General features: G+C 35.8%; 1 long non-coding RNA gene across 1 annotated transcript; it reads left to right on the top strand.

The window, feature by feature from the left end:
- The first annotated feature begins 11,464 nt into the window (after window positions 1-11,464).
- On the top strand, window positions 11,465-13,441 carry LOC141401789 (uncharacterized). Its single transcript, XR_012412437.1, has 2 exons — window positions 11,465-12,989; window positions 13,063-13,441. It is a non-coding gene; the product is annotated as an uncharacterized lncRNA (long non-coding RNA).
- The last annotated feature ends 9,476 nt before the right edge of the window (window positions 13,442-22,917 follow it).

Genomic DNA, 22,917 nt, shown 5'->3' with positions numbered 1-22,917 from the left:
ACGAAGTTATACTTGGTGTAGACTTCATGATTGCCTTCGATATTAACCTGGACATAAAGCACCGTGTGATGACTTGGTCCAATGTGGAAATACCGATAAGTGTGGGCTACAATGAGAAAAGCAAATATCGCCCGAAGGCAGAATCCAGCGAGATCGCTGTCGATGTCCGTACGCTGAAGGTGGAAGCCGCCGACAATTGGTCCGTAGGAAAGTGGAAAAATCTCGTAACGAGGAGGAAAAAGCGAAGATGTACGTCGAGGAAAGGTCCATCGAAAAGCGGCCGTACAACAAGGAAGGACAAGTCCGATGGAGACCAGGTGGCACTTAGGAAGGTGACCACAAAGAAAGAAGGTATAACGTCAAGATTCCTGGAGAGAAAGCAACGTCCAGAAGAGCAGAAGTCCAAAGCTGACGCAGTAGAGGGTACATCTAAATCAGTTGCCACCACTACGGAACATGAACTGCGTCTAGTCAAGAGGAGCAGGCTTAAGCGGGAGGCAGTGTTACCAATGCCCATACCACAGAGAGGGGACTGTGCCTATTCGGGACGAACAGGCTTAAGCGGGAGGCAATGTTACGAATGTAACTGATAGGTTTAAGTTAATTTAGTTTAATTTCCGTTAATTTAAAAATTTGTATTGTAACGTAACGTTTTATTACGCAGTTATTTTATTTAAGCAACAACAACTACCATGTAGAACTCTCTTCATCATTCTAGTCGTTACATTACCTTTTGTTAATGTTCTTTTGTTTGTTTTGCCAAAATCATGTAATTATCGTTTAGTTTGTTACTTCTTTTCTTGCATTTATTTGTTGTTGTAATTACGTCATTGATCATCCCCCATGTATGTGAGTCTGGTTGTTCGCTTAGTGCGAATGTGCGTCTGTGTGTTCGTTGTACATATTCGAGGAGTTGCCAGACATTTTCTAGAGGACTCTCGAACAGGGAGACTTTGGGATATAAATACAGGGGAACTGGAATGACGAGTTGAGTTGTGTTTTAAGCGTTGAACTGAACAGATCGGTTAAAGAATTGCTGCGTGCTAACTAGAGACTTGCTGTGTGCTTAGTAATTAAAGTCGGTTACGAACAAGTGTAATAAAGTAAATAAAGCATTGTAGAAACGTAATCTAAAACGAACCCTGTTTTATTTGGTACAAATCGTATCGGGGAATAAAACAACGTCTACACGGACATTAGTTAAATCTAATTCCGTAACAATATTATAACTAAATGAAGATATATTAGTTACACTATTTTTATGAAAAAAAAAATATATGGAATTAAGCGTAAAATGGTTGAAGGGATCGGTAGGGGTAATGAAAAAAATGGCGTGATTTTTTCATTAACCCTACCGATCCCTTCAACCGACCTATTTCACTACCAAAGGAACAAAGCTGTTGTCACTTCCATATTAAAGGCCAGAATAGAATCAATCGTCGCTTGCTTCCCAAATGCCAAATTATAAAGAAATGCCAAAGCCTCCTAAAGGAGAACGCAGGCGGATTTGCAAAGCGGCTCTTTATAATTTGACATTTGGTGAAGCAAGCAAAGCAAAGCCTTAAGGTCAGAACAGAATCAATCGTCGCTTGCTTTCCCAAATGTCAAATTACAAAAGAATGCCAGAGCCTCTTTGCAAATCCGCCGGCGTTCCCCTTTAGGAGGGAATTTGGCATTTGGGAAGCAAGCAAAGCAAGCGACGATAGATTCTGTTCTGGCCTTAAGAATATCGAATTATAATTTCAGATTTAGTGGCCTGTGCACACCACAAACCCAACTATCCTGCCGATATAATCTTCAATGGATGGGAGGGAAACCCTATTTTTATTTAGAAATTCCTTAGTGTTCATCCTGCCATGGTTTAATAAGAAAGGTTAGCTAAGCTTTCTGTCAATTCAATTTTTTTCTTTCAACTATTCCTAAAACGTCAAAGCAATATACTGTGTGTGTGTGTGCTGTTTGAATAATATGCCAACCAATTTTAAAGACAATCGAATTCAATGATTTTTAAAATTGATTCTAGAACATTTGTATGAAAGAAATTTGTCCGCTTTGCATTGAAACAAACATGTTATATCCACAACTCGATTATATGGAAAAACCTTGACACTTCATTCATTTTTCGCGTTTTTTATAAAATGCTCAAAAATGGTATTGTAAACAAACACGGTTGTTGTTTACTAACTCTAAAGCCATACGCTGAAACTTTCATACGAAACTTTCCCATTATTTTGGCGTTCTTAGGTCGAGTTCCCCAATACAGTAATTAGATAAAATCACTTTAGTATGGAACTCGATCTATAAACGCCAAAAGAATGGGAAAGTTTCAGGCTGAAACTTTCAGCGTGTAGCTTTAGAGTAAAGGGTTGTTTACACTATCTATCAATGTCATATGAACTGTCACTTCTTTAATCCATTCGACATCCTTTGTGTTTGTCAAACAATATATCACTTTTAGTTTTTGCGTTCACACTAGCATACCACGAAATATAAAACACACAATAAACAAATTTTATTTTGTTAAAAATTTAATCGCACTCAAATTTTCGTTTTTTTACCTATTTTCTTATGTTTTTGGTAAAATTGTTTTCTTCCAACAATTTATTTCTCAACTGCATACGAAAATACATAGCCGAATAGAGCGCTCCCTAAATGCAAATTTTACATATGAGTTGCCACATTTTTTTGATAGATGAAAATTTTCATAGTGGTCACACTATAGCTTCGTTCCAGTACTTTTTTAATGATAAAAGTGTCAAAAGAGCAAACTGTCGAAAATGAGTCCAACACACACATTTTTCCAAAATGTACGGGAACGAAAAAATGGCAGAAACGTCAAAAAATCTGGAACAAATGTCAAAGTCGGCGTGTCAGCGAATCAGAAGCCGGCAAACATGTTGCACATTTTTGCTCGCTCAAATTTGTCGTTTAAAAAGTTTCTAAAGAGAGAGCCATTCAGCGCCATTTTTGTTCAAAGAGAAGTGAACATTTTGCTACTTTTTTGGTGTACGGGAACGCATTTCGAGAAAAATTTACAAAATGTGTTAAATGTGTAAAAACTTTTTAGTTATGGAACGAAGCTTATGTGTACAACATTCACAGGTAACAAATTTGTCATCTCATATGACATTGATAGATAGTGTAAACACCCCTTAATTTTGACGTTTTAGGAATTCAGGAAAAACAAAGGTTCTGTAGATTGTTTTCATTAAAATCTATCTCTTTACTTATACCATGCATCCTGCTAATTCTGGTTCGACATTCCTAAAAAATTTCTTCAACTAGTAATCCCTGATCATGTCTACAAATCCCTACCCTTTTTAAACCGCCTTTAAGCCCTTACCTAATTAACTGCGTGTTGCGTGTGCGTTCAAAAATACAAAAATAAAATACATGTATTTCAAATTGAAAACAAAAACAAATACATGTATTTTGTTTTTGTATTTTTGAACGCACACGCAACACGCAGTTAATTAGGTAAGGGCTTTATACGCCATTGGCACAATAATACCCCGGTTACAGTTAACCGGATTAACCCAGTGGGTTTGGATTTCAAATGTCAACTCCATAGCGCAATCATCAAATAAATCCTCTCGAAGTGAGTTAACCCGGCAAAAAAACTCTAACCGTACTATAATAGAGGTACAACGGGAGAAATAGCTGATCATCACACTAGTTGTCAAAATGCATTATTGTGAATAAAATCACATACAAAAGGTAAACAAACAATTCACGGCAATGCGTTATTGTGAACAAATTTGACGTTTGGTATGATTTGATGTAACACCTTCTTATTCCACCATGGAACTACCCATGGCGGAATAAAAATGTGGGGTACACAAGATCAGTTTTGACTGTCAGTTTTGCTCAAATAATCGGCTGATTGCCAGTGTGGCCGTTCATTTTTGGCAGTCATCAGTCAGGCAACCACAAAAAATTTTGTGGTTGCTGGACAGTTTGACACTTATCGATATTTCCGAAAAATCGACAGTCAAAACTACTGATCGTGTGTACCCCGCTTAAGGTGTTTCATCGATAACAACAATCGGGCCATTTACCACACCAAACGTCAACATTTGTTCACAAATTTTTGCTACATATTTGCTATGCTCTAAATGTATACTAATCGTTAAACCGTTTACTTTTCATTCATGTTTTGCAGTTTTTCTAAGAAAGCCCTACATTTTTAAATTTTGTCTGTCATAATTAATTTATTTCGATAAATGTGGGGTACACACGATCAGTTTTGACCGTCAGTTTTGCTCAAATAATCGGTTGCTTGCCAGTGTGGCCGTTCATTTTCGGCAGTCATCAGGCAGGCAACCACAAAAAATTTTGTGGTTGCTGGACAGTTTGACATTTATTGATATTTCCGAAAAATCGACAGTCAAAACTGATCGTGTGTACCCCGCTTTAGAGATGGGATGGGACAGGGGTGCTGACTATTGCACCACGGTGGTACCCAACTCTAAAGCCACACGCTGAAACTTTCATACGAAACGTTCCCATTATTTTGCCGTTCTTATGCCTTGTTCAGACTGACGGTGTTTCGCTCTCTATTCGTTGTTCGACCCCAAATTACGATGTAATTACTTCATTTCCCATACAAAATGTTGAGAACGAACAACGATTTGTGTACATTGTTCAATTTAAATTACTCCCAGAACGACGATAAAATATGTCCCATCTCTAACAAATGAGAGAATTTATCGAAATAAATTAATTATGACAGGAAAAATAAAAAATGTATCAAAAACCCACACATATTTAGGAAAACTTCAAAACATGAATGAAAAGCAAATGGTTTAACGACCGGTATACACTCAAATCATAGCAAATTTTGTCTTCTCTGTCATTGCAGTTGCATTTCTCGTTTATCGTTTCAAATTCGCGTACAAATCTTGAAACAAAAAGCAAATGCCTGCCAGAAAGTCTGTATACCAAAAAATTATTTTGGCAGGTCTCCCTCTCGTTAATTTTGAAAATAGAAAAATAAAAAAAATATACTGAAAACACCAAAATTGTGAGAAAAAATAGAAAACATTAATGAAAATAATATTATTTCATATTAAATAGATATCTGAAAGAAGGACAAACATTTTTTCACTTCATATCAATTAATTTTACTCGCCTTTTGGTTGAAACTTTCTTAAAAATCATTAAATAAAAATAAAGAAAATAGGAATCATGTTGCTGTGAATTGTGTATGAACGGGTTAATTCGTGTACGTAATTATGAGAGCCAACAACGTGATTCAAATGCTGGTATGAACATGACATTAGGTCGAGTTTCCCAATACAGTAATTTCATAAAATCACATTAGTATGGAACTCGATATATAAACGCCAAAATAATGGGAAAGTTTCGTATTAAAGTTTCAGCGTGTAGCTTTGTCCTGTGACGCACTAGGGTGAATTTCATTAAAAAATTTCATGAAAATAGGTGTTCTTAAATCGAATTCCCCACTACAGCAATTTTATGATTTTACTCTACCATGGAGACGCATAATTTCATGAAATTTTTTCAACGAAATCACTCTAGTGTGGACCGGGACTTAAGAGCAATTAAAAGTGTGAAATATTAGAAATGTTGAAATAAAAGTGAGTAAAAAAATTATTCTGAATTCGTTAAAGAAATATAAGCATACTAGGACGAAAATGTGAATAATGTCATGTTCACACGAGCGTTTCAATTACGTTGTTCGCCTGTCGAACGACGTACACGAATTAACCCGTTTCCACGACACCATTCGTAATTAACAGAAACATAAACAAAATTTCCTTCATTTTTGTTTCCTTGTTTTCACGAAAATTTTAACCGAAATCACATAAAATATACATTAAATGAATAGGAAAAGCAATAGACTTTCCTTCAAATGTATCTTCTATATTTAACTACACACATTTCATTCATTTTTTTCATAAATTCTGAATAATTTTGTATTTTCAATATATTTTTATATGTTTCTATTTTCAAAATTGAAGAGAGAGAGACATGTCAAAACAATATTTGTGTATACAGACTTTCAGGTATTTGTTTCCATTTTGTTTCTGATTTTTTACTCGATTGTGAACTAATGGACAAGAAATGTGTGTGGAATTAACAAGGAAACACGACCATCTTCCTTCTGCATCTATATAAAATGTTTAGTTCATTAATTTTCGTTCATCTTTTTCCTTTTTTCTAAAAATTTTTGTGTTTTCAAAAAATTTTTCAATTTTGAATTTAGACATGTCATAATAATTTTTTCGATAAATGCTCTCATTTGTTAGAGATGGGACATATGTACTTATTCGTCGTTCAGAGAGTATTTCTAATCGAACAACGTAGAAAAATCGTCGTTCGTTCATAGAATTTTGTGTGGGGAAATAAGTAATTTATTCGTAGTTATGGGTCGAACAACGAAAAGAGAACGAACGACGTACCGTGGAAACGGGCTATAAGCGTGGAATCAAAATTAAATTGATGGGTGGTATTTACAGTGAGTGTCAAAAATATTCGGTTTTCAATTTTACAAATAATAACACCTCAGTATTTTAGAAGTCTATACCCAATAACCAAAAACCCAAATACTTAATAAATGTTGGTCCTGTGGCAATGAAAAAACTTATATAACATTGATCCATGGCAACCCTATACACGAGAATAACAAAGAAAAGTTTGTTGTTTGTCGGATTTTGTAACTGTTGTTAAATATTTTGCCAAAAACAGGCCATTATCGATGTTTTTTTGCAATACTAGTATACATTTTAATGATTGCGAACAGAATCTTTGTTCCTGTGTGTAAAAATATTATATTTTTTAGCAAATTATTAAAATTTAGCGGTAAGAAAAAACGCTTTCCTAGAAAAGAGAAAACTGTATTTTATTTCAAAAACGACAAAAGCAGTTGAAATCATTGCACGAAAATAAAGAATAATAGATTTCGTGAAACATATAACCCAGCCAAAACCAAGAACTGGGAGGGAAGGTAGATGAATCTCCTGAAAAATTGCTGCTAAACGTCCCTTAATTTTCTTGAAATTGGCCACCGAGTCCTAAATGACTTTCAGAAGATAGAAAATATGCACTTATATTCCAAAGAATCAAAAGGTTAAAGCTTCTCATAGCCTTGTTACTAATCATAAGTCATTGGTAAATACATGTCTCCTAGAAGCTCTCTTGTACTTTTTGTGTTGGAGTACACAGAAATGTCGGAAACTTGTTGGTATACTGATTTTCCTACTTAGGCATTCAAAACTAGCTCCATTTCACCAAGTTTCTGATGTAGATCAAGTTTTGAAGGTACATCAAGGCAAAACTTGAACTAGATTTTTGGATACCTAAATAAGCCGATAGTTTATGATGTGTTACAAAGCTACGAAAAGCTTTAACCTTATGACTTTTTTGGAATATACTAGTTTCTTGAAATTATGTGTTTTCCCAAAACGAAAATGGCAAAATTTAATGTCACAATTTCATTGAAATTACTCTAGTGTGGGCCGGGAATAGGGGGCCAAAGATGAATTTTCATTGCTGTTGCTAGAAAACGAATTATACAAAAATTTATGATGCTCAGTTATCGGTAAGGCCATGGTTATATTATGCCTGATTTAGACTATGCTGGATTTAGCAAATCCAGTGGATTTAAGTTGTCATTTTCATACAACATATCGACACCTCCAAATAATAGTATGCTAAGTCTAAAAAGTGAGTTTTGCAGGAGAAGCTCTCAAAGAGTGGAAATTTTTTTGAACTTCAGTACTATGCTAAGTCAATATTTGTTTATAACTTCTGTTCGGATTGACCGATCATTACCAAAATTTGACAGAATTTAAGTTAAAGGACGTTCGTCACCTCCAAATAATAGTTTGCTAATTCTGAACAGTGAGTTTTGCAGGGCAAGCTCTAAAAGTTTGGAAATTTCTTTGACCTTCAGTACTATGTCCCGGTCCACACTAGCGTGAATTTCAATAAAAAATTTCATGAAATTAGGTGTTCTTAAATCGAATTCCCCACTACAGCAATTTTATGATTTTACTCTACTATGGACGTCGATCTAGAGGCGCATAATTTCATATCAAAATTACAGTGAAATTACTGTAGTGTGGCCCGGGACTATGCTAAGTAAATATTTGTTTATAACTTCTGTTCGGATTGTCCGATTATTACCAAAATTTGACAGAATTTAAGTTAAAGGACGTTAAATATAAAAATGTAAAGAACTTGAAAACATGCTAAGTCGACTTAGCATACTATTGTTTGGAGGCGTCGATATGTCAAAGCCAGATAATTGCTAAAGCTGAAAGCACATACAACGTTTGAGTAAAGTTTTGTGTCGTTTTGGCCGTTTTTACACTGTTGGGCATGATGCCGAAAAATTCAAATTCATTTGAAATATATGCCGGCAAACACATCAACGCCGGACTTTGATGTCGGCGTCGCCCTGTTGTTGTTGTTTTTTTGTCAACGCCCAGCGCAAAACTTTACTCAAACGTTGTATGTGCTTTCAGCTTAAATCCAGCGTAGTCTAAATGACCTATTATAGCCTTTTGCAGGGTTAAGCTGTAAACAGATACAACGTTTGGGTAAAGTTTTGTGTCGTTTTGGCCGTTTTTACACTGTTGGGCATGATGCCGAAAAATTCAAATTCATTTGAAATATATGCCGGCAAACAGGTAAACGCTGGACTTTGGTATCGTCGTCGCCCTGTTGTTGTTGTTTTTTTCTCGACGCCCAACGCAAAACTTTAATCAAACGTTGTATCTGTTTTCAGCTTTGACCTTCCTTATGAGGATTTATTTGAAATATAACCCAGCAAAATGTTCGATGCAAAAGATGCTATTCAAGAATGGGTGCAAGTGAAATGGAATGTCATTTTTTCAGCATCTTCACTCATTCTTTTTACAAGAGCGTGACCCCCAAAAGATGCAATTCATTTTCAGATCCTAAGCATGTCACCTTTACTAACTCGATGGAATGGCATCTTCAACAATTTGTTGGTATGGCATCTATACCAATCCTTTGGCATGCCATCTTAACCAATTCCCAAGAATACCATTTTCACTAATCTTTGGCATGTCATTTTCACCAAACCTTTGGCATGTAATTTTCACGTCTTGTTCGGAAAATGGAAAATGCTGTATTGAAAAATGATTTTCATTTTTTTTTTACTTTATTAATTCAAAGGAATTAATGAAATAACTATAATTTATTTTTCATCATAAAGATTCACTTTGGCAGTTCTGTTGTGATGTGTGTTTACTTTTTATTTTTAAAGAAAGATCCAGCTTAATCACAGATTTGTTGTTTTTAAATTTTAAAAACAACAAGTTTTTAAAGTTGGGTAGTTAAAATTGATTTACTTTAGGGAAAGGCAGAGAATACTAGTTTCGTCCAACGCCACTTGGACTCATCAGTTCTCTTAGTTCTTTGCATTGAAGCAAAGAACTCTTCCCCAATTTTATGACGACTCGAGCTCAAGAATAAATGTGACCGACGAATTCGTTTAAATGCGAATTCAACAGAAACATTCAGAAACTCTCGTAGCCGCATATGCAAACCTAATTAACTACTCCCACTGTTTTGATCTCAATGCCGTGTGCAGAACTATAGCCCCAATGGTCTTTGCTACGGGCGACAAAAGCGAAATCGGTTTGTAAGATTCACCTTTGCTGGCATCCTTTTCGGGCTTCAGTAGATGGCCTATTTTCCAGACTTCGGGAACGATGTGTTCGGCAAGCGACAGGTTGTAAATTTAAGTGAGAAACTTGACTTCCGGCCGTCCCAGCTGTTGCAGTCTAAACACCGACGCTGCACGCAACAGAGTTTACTTCCTCCGCAACAGGTTTTGATTCACCTTACAAAAGGATTTTACTTCCCATTAGTGCAGTGCTGATTTCGACATTGACTCCAACTGCAGATCAGGGACGTAAGCAGGGGGGGGGCACAGGGGGCCCGGGACCCCCCGAAATGGTTTGGTAGACCAAAAATTCCCTTAGCTACTGTAACAGAACATTAGCTTTTTCTTTCTCATAAAATAATTTTATATTTGGATATTTCAAATGAAAACATAAATTTTCTGAAGTTTCTGTACGGAAAATGTACTTCGTTAACAAATTTTGTAAGAAATAATTTCGATTTTTTTGTTCGAAAATTTTTAGCTTTTTACTTGAAATTTTCCAATTTTTTTGTATTACGGCTTTATGCCATATCGTTCAAGTATCTAAAAATATATATATATATATATATATATATATATATATATATATATATATTGTAGTCGAATAAAGTAATGAACACACCTAGTTTAAGTAAAACACATATCGATAGTAGTTATTGGGTTGAATACAACCATGTATTTAAGTAATCGATAATTGTACAGTAGAGAATAAAGTGGGGTTCAGACGATCAGTTTTGACTGACAGCTTTGCTCAAATAATCGGTTGCTTGCCAGTGTGGTCGTTCATTTTTGTCAGTCATCAGGCAACCACAACATTTTTTGTGGATGTTGGACAGTCAGCTGTTGGTTGTTTGTTTGTTTGACAGTGTGAACGAAACAACGTCAGTCAAGGAATAAATTAGCAGAGTAAATATCAAATAAAAGTTAAAAAAGTCGTGTGTTTTTATTAATTTGATTGATTATTATTGCAAATAAGAGATAAAAATAGCAGACAAAAATCTTTTCCTTCATTTTAATATCGGCCAAGCAAAAAATTGCAAACAAAACGACAAACATGGACAACGAAAATGAATTTTTAAAGGAATTTTTATGTTGCTACGAAATGCAAAGATGCCTCTGGGACATAACCAGTCCAGGGGCTCAATTCTGTTTCTATGAAAATGTAAAATGAAAACTTTTATAAAGGAGAAAACTGTCAAATGAAAAAAATTATAAAGGAAATATTTTTCATTTCAAATTTTCATAGAACATGAATCCAGCCCCAGGGGCTCAATTCTTGTTCTATGAAAATTTGAAATGAAAACTTTTATAAAGGGAATAAATGTCAAATGAAAAATTTTGTAAAGAAAATATTTTTCATTTCAAATTTTCATAGAACAAGAATCCAGCCCCAGAATATATGATGCGCGACATTAAAACAAAAGCATATGGAGAAGAAATACAAGAAGGATTGTTCTATTGACGACGTCAAGAAGAAAATAAACGTAATCCGCTCATCGTACAGAAGGGAATTGAAAAAAAAATAAAGCAATCTGAATCTTCTGGAGCTGGAGTGGACAGCGTTTGGCTCAGAATCTCGAATTTCTTTTAAAATATTCACATGTGAATATTGTTTTCGGGAGGCTATCCATTTTTTACCCATTTCCTTCTTCTTGTCACTTTATTTTCTTCCTCAAAAAGCGAAATGTTCAAAAATGCACATCCAATCTTTTTGTCATCCATATTTATTAATAAAAGTTGTTATATATATGATTTTATAGATATGTGAACACAGTAATTTTTCAACTTGACTGTTGGTTTGTCATCCAACTTGAATGACTGTTTGGCCGCTACGAACAGCACAACAAAACTGAAGCAATCGATATTTGACCAAAAGCTGTCAGTCAAAACTGATCGTCTGAACCCCACTTAAGGGTTGATAAGAATAAATAATCGCGTCATGCAGACATTCATTGTGTGATCGGCAAACTGAACGGAAGTGTTTCAACAACTTCAGGTGTATAAAAGAACGACGCTCAACCACCAATTGTGAAATAAGACAAGCCAACCAATGAAAGTGCGATTTTAACAAAAGTTAATGAAAATTAATTAAATAAAATAAAAACTGAAGAACTGAGGCTATTGAAAAATAAACTTAAACAAAAAACTGAGGAAATAAGAAAAACTAAACCTAAAACTAGTTAAAAACGAAAAGAAAAACTAAAAAGACAATGGTGAACGAAAAGTTAAAAGCTCATCTCGAGCAAATGTGCATAAACTGCCCACAGACACCAACTGTCCAACAGTTAAGGGACTTGTTGGGAGAGATTCGAGAAATTAACGCATCAACGCCACCAGCACTCCGGCCAGATGGTGAGTCATCAGAAAAACAGGCAAGCGACGACATGCAAGAATTTCATCAGCCAGCAAGCCAGCCGTTACATACACACACACACGTACAGCCACCAGCCAGCATACCATCGCAACAAGCAGAGACAACGCACGTAGCCACAAACATGCACACACAGACAAACAACGAAACGGCCGATAGAATAGAAAAGTTAAAGGCGCAATTAAAAGAAATGAGTTTGCAGAATGAAGTGAGTCAGTGGGAAGAGAAAGAGAAGAAGGAAAATGTGGTTACGTTTGCGTACATAGAAGCAGAGCTGCCAAAATTTACTGGTGACGACGGGTACGCTGTTACTAAGTGGATAGCAGAATATGAAAAAGTAACGAACGTTATAAACTGCACGGAGGCAGAGAAATTTTTGTATGCACGTCGAATGTTGGCTGGTAGTGCAGGCTTGTTCGTGCGCGGAGGAGCAAAGGCGGAAAGCTGGTTGGCATTAAAGAAGGAATTATGCGATGAGTTCCAGAAGCCACTTGGAACTAAAGAAATACTACGACGTTTAGACAACCGCAAGTGGCAGAGAGGCAAAGAAAGCCTACATCGATATGCATTGGAGATGCAGCAGTTGGCAGATGGGGCTCCCATTACAGAAGCGGAGCTAGTTGAGTATATCGTAGAGGGAATGTGCGACAAGTCAGCGGCATCCCTAGTTTTCTTACACGCAGCAACTGTGGGCGCTTTTAAAAGATTAATTCTACGCTATGAAAAGATGGTGGCCGAGAAGGCCCAGCGGCTAGCAAGAAGCAACATGATCAATCCAGCCCTGGCTGAAACCAGATGCTACAACTGTCAGGGGTTTGGACATTATCAATCCAATTGTAAAAAGGAGCAACGGCCCAAGGGGGCCTGTTTTAAGTGTGGTCCGACCACTTGAAAATACATTGTCCACTCAGAGCTGTGGGAGTGGTGCAGGAGCAGGAGGTCGACTGGAATATTAAGGTAAGAGTAGCTTTAGGTCCTAGAAATTCCGGGTCTAATTTTATCTCATTTCTTACTTACTTGACACGGGTAGCCCATGTAGCTTCATCAACCAGGCGCTGGTTAGGTCCCTATGCCCAAAGTATAGAATGAAAAAGGAGAAGCCCTCTCGCTTTAGGGACCTGAATGGTGGGGAATTACAAGTGTGTGGCCAAATACAGGCAGCCCTTGAATTTGGAGGGAGAACAAAAGTGATTAATTTAAAAATTTTAGTAGATAAGGCTCCGTGTACTTTGGTGCTCGGAAGAGATTTTTTGAAGTTGTTTTCAATTAGTTTATGTTTAAGAAAAGGGGACCCGGATCCCAGTGAATCATGTAAAAATACAGGGAACACTTATGTTAAGATGGTTTTAATCGCGGACCCAAATGATGAAAGAAAACAAAGGCCGCTAATAAAAAATGAATTAAATCATAAACTGTGTGGTGTTCTTTCTAATCCCAATAAAGGGGAAAAGCCTAACCCTGTAAAAGCAGTGAGTATGGATAAAAGAGTACAGGGTAAAGAAATAAAACTGGTAAAGGAAATGAACAATGAGAAAGTACAGGGTAAAGAAATAAAACTGGTAAAGGAAATGAACAATGAGAAAGTACAGGGTAAAGAAATAAAACTGGTAAAGGAAATGAACAATGAGAAAGTACAGGGTACGGAAATAAAACGTTTAAAGGAAATAAATAATAATGAAAAGGAACAGGGTGCGGAGTTAAAACTTACAAATAAAGTAAATGATAATGAAATACAGGGTGATGAGTACAAACATAATGATCCCGAAAGGGAGGTGGATTGTGGAGAATTTCATCATTGTGAGGAAGTTAATGAATCTGAGGTAATAGTGGGAGAAGATAATCCCTTACAAGGAGTGTATGTTGTTAAAGAAATACAAAAGGGAGATGAATATAGTGCAGACACGGAGGACACTGAGGAAAGGTGGGATATTAATCCATATTTAAATGAATATGAAAGAAGGGAGCTTTGCAAGCTGATTAAGAGAAATTATTTTGAAAAGATGGAAAATGAACCAAGGGCTTCTGACTTCAAAGCGTCAATTTTGGTGAACTCAGGAAATGCAACCTACTGTTCGCCTAGAAGACTGTCCTCCGCGGAGAAGCAGGAGGTTAGCAAAATTATTGCGGACCTGTTAGAGAAAGGGATCATAAGGCCTAGTAACTCTCCTTATGCATCACCAATAGTGTTGACCAAGAAGAAAAGTGGGGAGATTAGGATGTGCGTGGATTATAGAGCACTTAATAAAATGATCGTAAGGGACAATTACCCTTGGCCCCTAATTGAGGATTGTTTAGAATACCTTGAGGGAAAATCGTGGTTCACAATAATGGATTTGAAATCCGGTTTTTATCATGTGAGACTAGAAGAGGACTCGGTGAAGTATACGTCATTTGTAGTGCCAAACGGTCAGTATGAGTTCTTGAGGTTACCATTTGGGTTGAAAAATGGACCAGCGGTATTTCAACGGTTCATTGCGGGAATTTTTCACGACTTTCTGGAAAAAAATGAAATGGTTATCTATATGGACGACATCGTGATAGCATCAAGGACATTAGGAGATCATATCCAATTGATGAAAAGGGTACTGGACTGACTGGCCACGTACGGACTGAAGCTCAAGATAGAGAAGTGTAAGTTTGCATATACCGAGATTGAATACTTGGGTTATAAGGTTTCAAGAAAAGGTATTGCACCTTCAGACGGGCATGTTAAGGCAATCGAGGAGTACCCGATGCCTAAGAATGTAAAAGAAATGCAAGCATATTTAGGGTTATGTTCATATTTCAGAAAGTTCGTTAAAGGCTTCGCATTAATAGCAAAGCCCTTGTATGCATTAACTAAAAATGGAGCAAAATATGAAATTACCGACGAGTGCAGGGAGGCCTTCGAGATTTTGAAGCGTCATTTGACTTCAAGCCCTATTTTAGCGATTTATAACCCAAGTAGGGAAACGGAACTGCACTGTGATGCGAGTGCAATAGGGTTTGGGTCTATCCTGATGCAAAGACAGGATGACGGTGTATTTCATCCGGTAGCTTATTTTTCGAAGAGAACGATAGATGCGGAAACAAGATATCACAGCTTCGAGTTAGAAACGTTGGCAATTATATACTCATTACGAAGATTTAGAGCATACCTTGAAGGAATACAGTTCAAAATAGTAACAGATTGTAATTCGCTCGCACTAACGCTAGCGAAAAGAAACATAAATAGCAGAATAGCGCGATGGGCATTGGAATTGGAGAACTATAGTTACAACATCGTCCATAGGGCGGGCGAAAAAATGGCCCATGTGGATGCATTGTCCAGAATAGAACAGGGTAATAGGGACGAGGTGGTAGCAACTATAGAAGTAGAGGATATAGATTTTCAGCTATGTGCAGCGCAGGCTAGGGATGCAGAAGTTAGTGAATTGAAGGCAAAACTAGAACAAGGACCGGTAAATGGATATGATATGGTAAATGGGGTGGTTTATAGGAAAATTAACGAGGATTTGCGATTTTTCGTCCCGAAGGATATGGAAACTGAGATTATTAGAACCATGCATGAGAAATTAGGACACCTTGGGGTAGATAAGTGTTATTTGAAAATGAAAGAGCATTATTGGTTTCCAGAAATGAAGCAAAAGATAAAAAAATATAAGAAGACTTGTCTCAAGTGTATCATGTATTCCGCTCCTCATAGGCCTAACGCAAGGGCGCTACACAGTATCCCGAAGGAACCTAAACCGTTCCACACGGTTCATTTGGATCATTTGGGCCCCTTACCGTCCCTTCAATCAAAAAGGAAGCACATTCTGGTTGTTATAGATGCTTTGGCAAAATTTGTTAGACTTTACCCAGTATTGACAACGAGCACCAAAGAGGTCAAGGCAGCATTATTAAAGTATTTCGATTACTATAGTAGGCCAGTTAGATGCATTACAGACAGAGGAAGTTGTTTCACCTCGAAAGAGTTTGAAGAATTTTTGGAAGAGAATAACATAGACCACGTTAAGGTGGCTGTCCACTCGCCCCAAGCAAATGGACAGGTTGAGCGAGTGAACAGAACCTTGGTGGGAATGTTGGCTAAACTTAGTGAGCCAGTAGCAGATGCTGACTGGGTGAAACAGCTTAGTAAAATTGAATTTGCATTTAACAATACGGTGAATACATCGATTGGGGATACTCCGAGTAGGGTATTTTTGGAGTCAACCAAAGAGGAGAAATAGTTGACAAGCTTACAGAATACCTAGAGGAGAACTTTTCAGGCCCGGGGGGGGGGGGGGTATCAAAGAAATTAGAGACAAAGCCGAATTAGCTATTGCGAGGACGCAAAAATATAACGAGCAGCGATCCGAGGAAAAAGGTATCAAAGTAAACTCATTTAAAGTAGGTGATTTTGTAGTAATCAAAAATGTAGATACGACAGTGGGCGTAAATAAAAAATTGATACCAAAATTCAAAGGGCCTTACACCGTGCGCAAGGTGTTGCCACATGACAGATATGTTGTGGGCGACATAGAAAATTGTCAAATCACCCAGATTCCTTATGATGGGGTGATAGAAGCGTGTAATATGAGATTGTGGAAGACCGATGACCCTGGTAATGGGACATAGGGCTGCTCTGCCCGATGTATATAGTTGTAAATAAATTGTACATAGTAGTTGTTAAATAGTTTAAGTATTTAGTCCATTAGTTTAAGCACACTATACACTTGCGTAGTTAACTTAACCCCCATGTGACCGGGGCGGTCACACCTATCAGGTTGGCCGAGCTGTAGTCGAATAAAGTAATGAACACACCTAGTTTAAGTAAAACACATATCGATAGTAGTTATTGGGTTGAATACAACCATGTATTTAAGTAATCGATAATTGTACAGTAGAGAATAAGGGTTGATAAGAATAAATAATCGCGTCATGCAGACATTCATTGTGTGATCGGCAAACTGAACGGAAGTGTTTCAACAATATATATATATATATATATATATATATATATATATAAATGAACTCGGAGTTCAGTAATGATTACACTCCATCTTTGCTAGTTCATTTTTGAGGTTTATGGTATCCTGTATCAAAAAATATTGTGGGAAGGGAAGTGCATCAAATGGGGTTTTCGTGGACTATATATCGAAAACCAATTATATATTTATTTCGACAAATTTGTTGTTCACATTCTTTATGGTATTGAAGTAATACTGGGTACCACGGAAATAATATAAACAACTTTATGTCCAGCTTCCGTCAAATATTAAAATTTGCGTATGGTAGATGTTTGCAGAAATAATTGTTCACAGTTTTTGCTTCAGCTTGTAGGGTTTTCATTTGATCGGTTTGTTGAAATCTGATGCCTCTATTCCTTTTTTAGTTTGATTATATCACAAATGTTGTCAAATATGTCATATTCCATTTCAAAAAAAAAATTAATTTTTTGTTCGCGCTACATCAAAGATTTTTGGTACATAGGTTAAGAAACAAATTCCCAGTACGAATCCGCTCGCGAGCCAGTTTTTTGTTGATGCGGACAAAAGTTATGGCGGTTTTATTTTACATCGAGCAATTGCTACTTAAAAGTTATCTGGAAGTGCCTTGAGTTACTATATTGCATAGTATTTGTTAAATGTTACTCAGTACTCGCGAAATGTGTAATAAATTGATAAATTATGGAATGTAAGTCAACTTTTTTCAAAATAAAGGTCCATTTACCCGCTATAAAATTTCGATAAAATTCGTATGGAAGAAAAACTTCACGGCGAATCAAATGAGACTAAAATCATACAGATTGGTGTTATAGTTTCGATGTCACAGCCAAAATAAACACATATTTTGGTTAAAAAAATATTTTTTTGTTTGAAAAAATATTTTTTCACATTCATTATGTAGTATAAAATTTTGGAAAAATCTATAGGAATACTTCCTTCATTTTGCTCCAATCTCCCATTAAAATATACGGATTTTGCTTTATAGACATTCATATCAAAGCTTTCCTATTGAGGAAGATAATTGGGTTGCTGAGGATATATCTCAAGGCTTCTGAAATGGAAGTAGAGGTCACATAACCCATTTTAATTTATATGCATTTTAAAATACGTGTAATTCGCGTAATTATCAAAATCATTTTGTCCGCATGTGATTTTCATGTACAGCAAGACCATATCTTTTAATTTGTATATATTTTTCGAAATTTAATTTGGAGGCTAAGATGTAGCATCGGCTGCATCTTAGCACTAAAAAACCTATAAACATCCGATTTCAATGTCCACCATGAAAGTCTACATCGATATATATCTATTTGAAGGCGATCAATCAAGAACCGTGGATGTAGCATCACACACTATTTTTTGGGATAAAATGAATGTAGCTCCCTTATCAGTGAAGTTTTCAAATATCTGTTTCCGCTAAAACGAAGATGCTGTACTAGTTGTTTCATTGCAGCGGAAACGAACAGCAGAAAACCCGATAAAATACGCGATATTTTCAAAAACATTTTTAGGTGATTTTTCTACTTTGGAATTTCTCGTAACTCGCGTTTTAGTAGATGGATTTTCACGGGCAATCATTTATTGGATCCGGAACGTAAAAAACTAAAATGTACAATAAATATGATTTTTAGAAAAATGTTCGCACAAAATTTCCGTATTTGGATGCAGATTTCTATGAAGCTGTGTAGACTACATTCACGACACATATATCAAATAAATCAGAATCGCGAGTTCTACAATCCTATATACAATTTTTTGAAAAACCTGTTTGCGGAATGAAATTAGAAGAAAATGTCAAAAAACACTGTAAATCTGGCTTCAAAATGTCAGCATCATTTAATGGTAGAAGCAGATCAAATTTTGAAAAGTAATACATTAGCGAGGTGATTAGGTGATTTTCAATTGGAACTATTCGATGTCGGATGTATTCAATTTATAGAAATAACTTAAAAGGTATTAAAATACCTTGACATATTAAAGTATACCAAATTCCAATTAAAAGGTTTATAAGATGTTAATATGTAATGTATGGGCGTCAAATATTTGTCCACTAAATACTTTTTGAAAAATGGTTCTAAAAAAGGGCGATATCTCGATATGCATTAAAACATAGATCTTTTTTAACCACTTCAGCATAGAGGTTCCCCAACCAAAAAAATCCAAAAATCCTTATTATAGCCAATATTATTAGAAATTAAATTAAGATCTTCGAATACTGAAAATCTAGCGAAAACAATTGCGGATATTACAAATTCTGAGATATACCAAAATGTGAGCATATGTGGTGTACAACTTACAAATACCGATAACCATACCGAACGTGGTCTGTAGTGGGATTCTGTAACTCATTTTTGCTGTTATCGATAATTGTCGATAAAATAAAAATGCTTATAATTTCGATAATTAACGAAATTTTTCGGTAAGTTAACGATAAATAAAAAGTAGTCGCTAGCCTCTACCGACACAAACAGTGATGCCAACTTTTCTTTATGTTTTTAGTCATAATTTTGCGATTTAATTTTACCGATTTTTGTCGGTAACAGCAAACATGAGTTACAGAATCCCACTACTGATATGGTAATTTTCAATAAAAAATATCCAAGAACTAATACATAATATATATTACTCTGTACAAAATTCCAAAATTGTATTTTAAATTTTTTAAACTCTCTCTTCACTGATTTTATACACCTTGTCTCAATAATTGTTAAAAAATCGACTAAAAGCCTTTAAAATAGCGCTATGTCACCCTACCCAACATTATAAAATTTCATGATTTTTGGTCATGGTGGCCCCCCACCCCCGAAATGAAATCCTGCGTACGTCCCTGCTGCAGATTACTATTTCGTGAATTTTATTAATTCTATTTTACAACGTTTTGGAAATGTTTGTTGTTTTGTAGGGATCCACAAATCGATTTGTTGAGCAGGGTTCTCTAGAGCAGGCAAGGAAACTTTTATAATTGGTCTGTTCCTTTACTTTTAAAAATGGTAATTGTTGCAAAAATGGTAAAATGGGTGAACTGCTCTCATATAAATTGTATGCTTTTAAAAGTAAAGAAACACTTTGCGGGTAAAAAATGATAACCTCAGGCACGTAAAGGAACACGACTAATACCAAAGAGTGCAGTCCGACTCTACTTTTAGCTCAATGATTGGGACTTCCTAGCATAATAAATCTTACATTGCTTAAAACTTACATATTTAGATAAATAAAAGAATATATACATGTGTAAAAATAAAAACACAAAATTCATCTCTATTGGATCGATGGAATGGGTTCAAATGCTAAGGAAAAGATCGGATCTATCACGACTTCCTTTGAATTGGTTCAAATGCTGATGAAACGATCGGATCTTTCACGATTTCCTTCGAATGGGTTCAAATGCTGATGAAAAGATCGGATCTTTCACGACTTCATTTGAACCAATGCAAAAGATCCAGTGAAATCATGGCATCTCATGGAACCACTTCCATAAAATTTTGCCGGGAAGCAATGGAATTGACATTCAAAGCCCAGTGGGTTTGTTAAATCTGGTTGTAAGCAAACGTACTATAACTAGAGTTGTGTCGTTCATGAACGAACCGGTTCCAATTAACGATTCCGAGAAAAGAACGCGGCGATCTATATCCAGCACATTCGTTTATGTCGTTCATTTAGATCCCTGATGGCCAATACATTGCTGCTTACAAAATTAGCAGCAGAACCATCATAATTAGTTTTACACACAAAATCTACTTACACAAGCTGGGTTATAGTACGTTCATATAACCGGATTTAACAAACCCACTGGTTTTCAAATGTCAATTCCTTTGCGTATACGTCAAATAAATCCTTATTAAGAAGGTTAAACCTGCAAAAGGCTATAATATAAACATGGCCTTACGGTAGAAACACAATGACTTTTGTTGCTTGCTTCACGCTCAATTTCATGTAAATGAATAAAGGCCAGGTACTTCCTAATACAAATGCGATGGGATTCCTTTATTCTTTTACAGTAATTTAGGCTTTGGTAAGCATGAATTTCTCATTGTGTTCTCACCTTTAGCGCAAGCATCACCAATTTCCACACACACACAATTTCAGTTAGTTCATATTGTTCAGTAGAAGATCGTATCGTTTATCTCGTTCTTTTAGCTTCTTTCGTTCATATTCAAAACCACCACCACGTTCAGAAAACCAACACCATTTTTATACACACAAACAAACCCACCCACGCTGCGTTAGCGCAAGCATCACAAATTATCACACGCAAAACAATCAATGACTCAGTTAGCTGATATCGTTCAATAGGCCATATCGTTCAGTAGCTCATGTCGTTCAGTAGATCATATCGTTCATCACGTAATTTTAGCTTCTCTGGTTCTTTTTGCTTCTTTCGTTCATATTCAAAATCACCATCTTCAAAAAACCACCACCATTTGTTGCACACAAACAAACTCACACAATCGGCGTTAAGACAAACATCACAAACTGACACACACAAAACAATCAATGTAGAGAAGAGGAACCATGAACGATATTCAAAAGAAAATGATGGACTAAAATGTTTTATTGAATGAAAAAGAGCCAACGAACGAAGTGGAAGACCAGGGACTGGATTCTCGTTCTATGAAAATTTGAAATGAAAAATATTTTCTTTATAAAATGTTTCATTTGACATTTATTTCCTTTATAAAAGTTTTCATTTCACATTTTCATAAAAACAGAATTGAGCCCCAGGGGCTGGATTCTTGTTCTATGAAAATTTAAAATGAAAAATATTTCCTTTATAATTTTTTTCATTTGACAGTTTTCTCCTTTATAAAAGTTTTCATTTCACATTTTCATAGAAACAGAATTGAGCCCCAGGATCTTTTTGGTGAACGGAATGAAAAAGATCGATCCGCTCAATTTCGCTTGCAGCAATTGTCAGTTTGTCGATGAGAAAGGGTGTAGAGGCGAAGGGTTACCATTTGCCTCACCTCTCTCTCCATCAAACTGACAATTTGCGCAACGAAAATTGCCTAATATAAATATGGAATAACTATAACCCATGCCCCCAGAATTGAACTGGCAAAAAATCGATGACACTATCGATTATTTTTTAAAAAAATAAATATCAATAGTTTTGTCTATCGATATTATCGGATTAAAATCCCTAACAAAAATTCATTGAAATAAATAGAAATTTCGGTTTTTTTGGTTTTGTGGATATGAGAAATTAAGTCAGTAGTCAAACGTAGAAACTTTTCGGAGAGGTAAAATGTATTTTTTATATATTTTTATTAAATAAAAATAATTGTTTTTTCTCCTTTCTATTTCTGTGAACAATTGTGCAAAAAGTCAAAGCATAGAAATTTCCGCCATTTTCATTTCAATATTAAATATGACGACAATTTAACGATATTATCGATAGCAATTAATTTTTTTGAAATGAAATATCGAAAATATCTAATGTTGTGACTATCGATAGTTTGCCAGCTCTACCCCAGACCCATCATTATTTCCATAGTAACTTGTATTGGAACCAAAAGCGAATTTTCATGAAATCACTCATGTATTGTCTAATCAATGAACACATTTTGCAGTTCATTATTGTGGCTGAAAAACTAATCGTGCATCCGTGGATGCAAACCTTATCTGGGTCCTAGGTGTGCGCTCTCTTATTAAATTCATTGGTGAATTCATATAAAAACATGTACTCCAACGGCACTTATACTGTACACTTGTAGTTATTGAACTGCATCAGAGGATGCAAACTTTTTGTTGGGAAAGTTAGTATCCCAGCAAAAAAAAAATTGGATGTTATGATTTCACAACATCTTTCGATGTAGTCCAACAGAGTTATGAAAAATGCTGTCCGTTCGATACATTTTATAAGCAGTTGCTTTAGAGAGAAAGAAGAAGAGAAACAAGTGTGAATTTATTTTGAA

Source organism: Musca autumnalis, unplaced genomic scaffold, assembly GCF_047663935.1.
Source record: "Musca autumnalis isolate F117 unplaced genomic scaffold, ASM4766393v1 scaffold_4, whole genome shotgun sequence".
Classification (NCBI taxonomy): Eukaryota; Metazoa; Arthropoda; class Insecta; order Diptera; family Muscidae; genus Musca; species Musca autumnalis.
The sequence above is the reverse complement of the archived record's forward strand: the minus strand, read 5'-3'. Positions and strand labels throughout refer to the sequence as shown.